This window comes from Anas acuta, chromosome 1 (assembly GCF_963932015.1).
Source record: "Anas acuta chromosome 1, bAnaAcu1.1, whole genome shotgun sequence".
Lineage (NCBI taxonomy): Eukaryota > Metazoa > Chordata > Aves > Anseriformes > Anatidae > Anas > Anas acuta.
Window position 1 is genome coordinate 44,781,794 of NC_088979.1, and position 7,732 is coordinate 44,789,525.

Consider the following 7,732-nt stretch of genomic DNA (forward strand, 5'->3'; position numbering starts at 1 on the left):
GCCGGCAGGGAGCTGGGCATGTGCTGGAAAGGCGACGTGAGCCGTGGGAAGGCGATGTTATTCTTGCTTCATTTCTCCAGCGCTCTGGAGCGTTACTTTTACTTGCTAATCACGAAGGGGCGCTTAAATAATTGACAGTACGTTTAAGCATAAAGCAGGCCGTTTCTAATCTTTTCAGGGGAAAAGGGACTAATCTGCACCTGCTGTGAGAGCCCTTTTTTTATTTATTCTGTATATTACTTCCACTCCAAGCTGGACCTGATGGCTCCAATTACAGTTGAGCCTTGCAGTCTCCATACCCTCCCTTTCCCAGCCCCTTTCTCTGCTCCCCTTTTCCCCTCTTCTCCGCAGGTGTAAAACTTTTCCTTCATGGAGAGGGAGTGGAGGCATCTTGCCAGGCACCGTTTAGCTGAGACTATAATTATTTTATTTAAGAGAAGCTCTCCAGAATTCCCAGGCTCTCCAAATCTGCCTACTTTCTGTTGCACCGCATGTATATTCGTAGAAAGGGGAAACACGCTGCCCGCCTGAGTGATCTGGGTTGTAATTTAATAGGGGAGATCTCGAGAGCAGGATTTTAATGCAGATTCCCTTCCACTTAGCACTCGGGAAGAAATTGTTTAATAAACCTTTATTCCATTACCTATTTTCCCTGCCGAGTTTCTTACACTGGGTAGAGCCTTCTCATAGTATTGCCAAAGTTAATTCCAGATTTATTTTTCTGTAACCTACTTAGGATGCAAAAAAAAAAAAAAAAAAAAAATCCTGTCAAATTAAAGTGAGTCCTCCTGTCTTGCCTGCTCCCAGCAAATAACTTGCAGCACCTAATAAATCCAGATGGAGTTCCTCATATAGCCCGGTGCAGAAATAATTATTGTCCTGGCTTGTTTCATGTCAGAGGCCTCTTCGGCTCATCTGTCATGAAACCAATTTCACTTTATTTACATCCATTTGCTAGTTTAATTACTGTGCTGATGAATAGCCTGAAGGAATTAAGTTACGAGTCTTTGGAAACCTAAAACGACAGATATATGGGTTACCTTTTAAATAGAGGAAGAAAATGATGGGTGGTGTGAGCACCAAAATTTAAAGGTAATAAGAGCCTTTCTCTAGCTAGGTGGAAATGCAGCATCAGCTGATGCTCAGCCCGTGCATTTACTTCTGTCTTGATGCAAAGTATTGCTTAGAAAGGCTTTCATTTTCTTTATCTCAGGTTAAATGCGATCTGAGTTAAAGAAAACGTTCCGGGTGCAAGGTTTAGATCTAAGCACGGATGCGCTCATTATTTTTCCATCCTCCAAAAAGGGGAAAAAAGGTCAGCAAATAAGTCTGTTTTAAAGACTGGCTCGAGCATTGGCTATTCAATGCGCAGTACAACCCCAAACTGTCTCAAACCCTTCTTCACTCTAACTTGCCTCCCTGCCATTCCCTGCACCATCAGGGGGAATTTTGGCAAGGGAGACGGTCTTGTGCGTTTTGTGGAACTCTATGAAAAAGCAGACTTTCTCAGTGCTTTCCGTGTCCCTGGACTAGCCCACGTCCTTTTCTTTCCCCCGGGCGCTTTTCAACCATTTCCAGCCCATCCGTGCGTGCAGCTTGGCCTGGAGAACGGGGCTGGCACGGCAGGATCTGCCCGATCCACCGCTCGATCCCCCCGAGGGGATCCTGCTGGCGCACCCCAGAGGTCCCGTCCTCGCCAACCTCCACCCCACGGCGACTCGTCTCACCCCCAACCCCCGTCGCACTTTTTTTTTTTTAAGGATAACCTGGAACGGCAAAACTTCACGCCGCATTATTTCCGAGGGGAAGACCGGTCGGTTTAATGTCCCCCTTCCCGCATCACGGAAGAAAAGCCAAAAATTGCGCGGTCCTAAAGTTACTCTGAGGATACTGATTGCGGCGTGTCACCTATAGCTGACCACCGGGAGCCAGGAGGAGCCCGTGTGAGCATGTTCACACTGACCCCTATGACATCCCCAACATCCTCCAGGCAGGGAGCAGGGATCAGCCCCGGGAGCATCTGCACCTCCTGGGGTGCAAACCCTCGCCTTAGACGTATGGGAGCATCATTATTAGCCTGAACCGCAGAAATTTGGCAGGTCCCGTTCTTAGGGCAGCGTCAAAAAGCACGAAAAACTCCCACACACGGGGGCTTTGACACCTCTCGTCCTGCGCAGGCTTCTCCTTCCCCTGCTCCCGGCACTACTGGGGGGTCCGGGACTTTTGAGGGTCCTGCGGGCTCAGTCACCGCGGAGCAAAGCTCCGGTACAAGAAGTAGTGATGTCCTGCGATGGGGTGACAGGCCACAGGAGAAGGAGGACAGAGAGGGTCCGAGCTCCGGCTGCCAGCCTGCCCCGCCGCCGGGGGTGTTGGGGGGTGCTCAGCTCTCCCGCTGAAGCACCCCGCAAGGGAGGAGGCTGGAGATGGAGGGGAGGACCGGCACCCCCCTTTTGTGGCACAAGTTGAGCCGCACTTTACAACTAAATCCTCTGCAGGGGGAAACGAGACACAACCCCCCCACACACACACCACACACCCCCTCAAATCTCTCTGTCGGCTGGCCTGAGCTGTTTACACGGGGCTATAAAAGAGCGGATCAAAAGAGAATTACAGCTGCGTGGTCGAGGTGCTTTGGCTCTTTGCATCCCGGAGAAATGAAAGGAGAGCGTACGCGGCAAAACGGGGAGGGGTATTGAAAGCTCCCCCCTCGATTCCCTCTCCCTCTCCCCCCCTCTCCCCCTTTGATTAATAGATCCATGTGGCTAACGGCCTGACATATGGCGTGCGCAGCAGCTTGAGATGGCACCTCGGGCGTACCCCAGGGCCATTAACACAGCAAAGCCGCCCCGGAGCCCACCGCCCACCGCCCCGAGCAGGGTTTTTGGAAACCGGAGGCTTTAGGGGGACAGAGCTGAGCGGCTGGCAGAAGAAGGAGACGCGAGAGACAGCAGAAGCAATCCATAAAACAGAGGGTTCATGGTTTTTTGGGGTCTCCCCCCTACTTAGGAAAAAAATAAAACCCACGTTGCTATAAATAAAGCCTTATAAATAAAACGCACAAATCGCATTGCAAGGAAACTACCCGCATATAGCACGCAGAGCAGAAAAGGCAGCTTTCTGGAAAAGTTAGGAAACTCTTCTCTGCAAGGGGATGGCACCTGGCACCGAGGGAGTGAAGCCAGCCCCTGGCTTGTTCTTTGGAGAGGGGAATTGTAATGCACGATGCGGTGGCTGGGAATGAGGCGAAACATAAGGTTTATTTAATCCATTTCAAGGGTTTTGACAGAAACATAAATCACTCCCTGCACTTTGCCTTTTAGTCTCCCGTAGATAACTGCCCTAGCTCTTTTGAACTTTGTTCTGGCTGTTTTGTTGGGAAATAAATGTTAACACTAGATTAAACGTTTCAGGTAGCTTCATCTTCTGATTTCAGGAAAATAGTGTTAATAAGGAGCTTTGATGTTGTTTTACTTTCAGACTGTATGCCTTAAGGCAGAAAAACGCATAAAGGTAGCTGGGAAAGTAAATTGCCAGAAGGGAAGAGCACCCTCGCTTTCAAAATCCTGCAAGTACTCCTCTCTGCTACATCAAACCGATCCTATGCAGAGCAGCAAGAGCTGGGTTGAGATTTCCTCGCTTTTGCCACCATCTCCCTTTCCAGTGCACAACCGAGGATGTGTGCGCCTGCGGTTACGTGCGTGCACCCCGGTCTCACCAGTGGTTAATGGAAGGGAAGGTGATGGGGGAAAATAAGAAAGGCTCATCGCCTTTTTTTTTTTTTTTTTTTTTTTCCTCCCAATAAGAATATAAAATCCCGTGGAGAAGAGATTCCCAGGGCTTTGCGGTGAGGAGTAAAGCCGAGGCAATGTCAGCAGAGAGCTGCAGACCTCCACCACGCCGAAGCAGCCCGGCATAAAAGTTTGGCACGGTGCATATTTGGGGTCTTGCTAGCTGTGCTGCCAGGAGCTTTCCCCTATTCTTTCGGGAGCCCAGCACATCAGCATGGCAGGTCCTTGCACGCAAATCAATACATTTTGCATAACGCAAGCCTCTCCCGCACGCCCGCTCTGCCTCGCCCTCTCTCTCCCTCTATTTTGTTTGCCTCCCGTAGGCGGCTGGGCTTGCTGCAAGGGGCATTTCTGTAAGAAATTAACGCTGACGACACGCAGTCTCCTAAGAAAGCCGTGGCTGGTGCTGGTCGCTGCTTCCTCGGGTGGGCGATGTGGCAGGCACCGAGCACGCAGCCTTTTGAAGCTTTTTTCCCAGCCCGCGGTTCGGTTTCAGACAGACCCAGCTCACCCCAGCCTCGCCTCTTTCCCCCCTCTTTCCCCTCGCTCTTTCTGGTCTCCTCGTACAGCAGCGCTTTAATAAAGTCACATAAGTGATTGAAATTAACATAAATCATTATTAGTTATTAGGATTTGCTCTAAATTACTCCGTGAATATAACACCAAACCCCATCTGCCACTCCTGCTCTAGCAGCAATAGATTGCAGATAAAATAAATGTCCTTACCCCATTAGAATGTTCCTGTCTCTGTAGCCAAAAGCCAAACAAAAGCAATAAATACAGAGCTTTTTTCTCTCCACTATTCAGCTGTGACTGTTTTCATCAGCTCTTCCTCTAGAAAAGCTCGATAGCTGCCTGAAAATATTGCATTTTATATCACCAAAGGGCGATTAATATTGCATTAACTGTATTTAACATTTTTTAAGCGCGAGTAATCTGAAATGAGTAAGTTTCTGTTACTAAATACAGGGGATGTCAGAGCTGGTGAAAACAGCTTAAAATATCTGTATAAACAGATTATTTGTTTCATACTTTGTATTTTTATAATGTTATGGTATAGTGTGCTCTGTTTGAAGTAGAAGAAGCCATGCTAATGGTCTGTTTAAAGTATTCTGACACTGTCTGGAGACATCCAAGTCTCTGCCTTCATTAAATGTTTATTGTCAACACTTCAGTGAAAAAAAGTCTTGTGTAAGTGAATTTCCACTGCTGGATGCTGTCAACACTTTGTTTTATTCTGATCTGCGTGTACAAAAGTTTGTATACATTACGCTGAAGTGAAGAGAGGCAGAGATTTAGCGAGCTATAATTAGTTACCAAACAAACTTTTGGTAGTAATTCCGTTTACCTAATGACCGTAATCAAGGACTAGGTTACAGATATCGGCGCCTCGTCTTCTTTCGACGCAGCCCGTACAAAGACGTGCTCATGTTGACACGCTATCCTCTCGTCAAGGAGCATCTTTTGCAAATAAAAAGAGGACGGAATGGAAAAAAAAAATAATAAATAAAATGCAACAAAATAAATAAATAATAATAATAAACCTTCACAGGTGTTAGCTTTGGCTTACACTTTTAACTCTCTTTCTTTTACCTGTGAGAAGGATATGGGGCTGCTGGCAGCCCAAAATATCCTGGCTGCAGCCGCTGCTCGGTGCCGCAGCCTTGGCGGCCAGGGGAGACCGGTGGCTGGGCGACCCGGGGGACTCGACGGAGCACATCGGGGCCAAGTCACAGTTTCCCCGCAGCGTGGCAGCGCTGTTTAGTTTTGTTTTAGTTAGGTTTTAGTCTTGATATGAAGCCTTTTGAACGCTTCTGTCCTCAGAGCTTCTTATGAGATCAGATTTTTTTTAAGTGACCCCCCCGTCTCATTTCCCAGTATACATATTTAAACAGAAGCGTGTAAGAACTTTTAATTTTATTATTCCCCCCCTTTCCCCCTCCTCCAGAGTTCGAGATGCTCCGGCAGACTTAGGCGAGCAGGCCGAAGGAGTTAAAGCTCAGTTCAAAGGAGGACGAATATCTTCCCAGAGGGGAAGCCCAGAGAGCAATTTGGGACCGGCAAGATCCCGCCCAGAAGCAGCAGCCGCGCGGGGGCCGGCTGGAAGCTGTGCCCGCAGCCTACAGGAGGAAGGGCAGGGGTGGAAAACAGAGGCGCAAAGTGCGCAGCAGGGTGCGGAGGCCAGCGTGCCCTGCCTGTCCCCTGCTTGTCCCCAGCCCTCGTTTGTTCTCCTGAGGGCAGGGCTTGGGCAGCTTTCGGTGGCTGCTGCTCTCTTTGCTTCTTCGAAGATTTATATGTCAGATCCTATTTTAAATTAACTTTGAGCCTCGGATTCATCCGACATTCCATTCATCCATCCACCCATTCATCCACCCTTCTACCTTTCCATCCATCCATCCATCCATCCATCCATCCATCCATCCATCCATCCATCCATCCATCCATCCATCCCTCTACCCTTTCATCCATTCACCCATCCATCCATATACACATCCCTTCCATGCCTCCTTGCCTCCATCCCTCCATGCCTCCATCCCTCCATGCCTCCTCCCCCCATGCCTCCACCCATGCCTCCATCTATCCATCCATTCATCCATCCACCCATTCATCCACCCTTCTACCTTTCCATCCATCCATCCATCCACCCATCCACCCATCCACACATCCATCCACCCATCCATCCACCCATCCGTTTGGCCACAACGCAAAGAGGTCTGTTTGTAGTTCTACCACCCCCGGTCCCATCCCCATTGGAGCTGACCTATATATATATATATATTCACCCACTGCCAGCCCCGCTTCTCCCCCGCACCGAGCCTCCTTCAGGTGCTGAGGGGGGTTGCAAAGGAGGAAAAAAAAAAAAAAAAAAAAACGTTTCCCAAAAGCGGAAGGGGAAGAAGGAAGAAGGGGAAGCTGGAGGGGTGGTGGTGGGGAGGGGTGTCGTGCAGCATGCCTCCCATCAAGCTGTCTTGACAACAATTACTAAAGTTTTTAATTAGCCTCTTGTTATAATTCATTTTATTAATTTTCCAAATCTCAGGCCATGAATTATTAACGGCGGCTGTGTAATTGTGTTTGCAGCAACCCTTCCTTCCGCGCCGCACGTGATGGAAGCGGCGCGCTGCAGCACCGCCGCTCTGCCGGCGTGGGGCCGGGCTGGGGAAGGAAGGGGCCGAGGCGGCAGGCAGCGAGCTCTAATATTTTATCAACTCTTAAATAAACATAATTACTGATAATAATCTGCCTGTCTCGCAGGTGGAAACAGGTTCCCATGCGGATTGGAGTTCTGCTGCCTGATCTGTTAAAATCAATTAGGCTTTTCTCTGCTTCGGAGTCAGCAGGTAAATACAATAAAGCCTTAAAAATAGCACTGGCTCAAAAGCAAGCCATAAATAACCGGGGGAGGGGTTAAACCGTTTGGGAAACGCCAGAGCACCGCGGGGCAGCTGGCGCTTTGTGTCCCGTTACCTGCGGACGGACCCGGAGGGCAGGCGGCGGCCGGGCAGCGGGGCGCCGCCGACCCCAAACCCTGGCCGGGAGCCCTTTTGCTGGCCCAACCCTGCCCAAGAAAGTGTGAACAGCACCGGCGAGCACGAACCAAGGCGGCTACCGCTAGCCCGTTTGGCGACTGCCCAAGCCCCGTTGGAAGCCGCCGGAGCGCAGGGACTGGGATCCGGGGGGCTCGGGGGGCTCACCCGGGGGCGGCATTTCCTTTTTCCCTTTTCCTTTTTCCCTTTTCCTTTTTTCCCTTTTCCTTTTTTCCCTCTTCCTTTTCCCTTTTTCCCCTTTCCTTTCCTTTCCTTTCCTTTCCTTTCCTTTCCTTTCCTTTCCTTTCCTTTCCTTTCCTTTCCTTTCCTTTCCTTTCCTTTCCTTTCCTTTTCCTTTCTTTCCTTTCCTTTCCTTTCCTTTCCTTTCCTTTCCTTTCCTTTCCTTTCCTTCCTTTC

At 49.5% G+C, this 7,732-nt stretch overlaps 1 protein-coding gene across 2 annotated transcripts in view; it reads left to right on the forward strand.

The window, feature by feature from the left end:
- Positions 1-2,434: 2,434 nt before the first annotated feature.
- Positions 2,435-7,732, forward strand: part of NDFIP2 (Nedd4 family interacting protein 2) — a 532,803-nt gene continuing 527,505 nt past the window's right edge. For both annotated transcript variants that reach the window (XM_068676816.1, XM_068676826.1), the window contains exon 1: positions 2,435-2,442. The gene's annotated coding sequence lies outside the window, so the exon portion shown is untranslated. The remainder of the gene's footprint in view (positions 2,443-7,732) is intronic.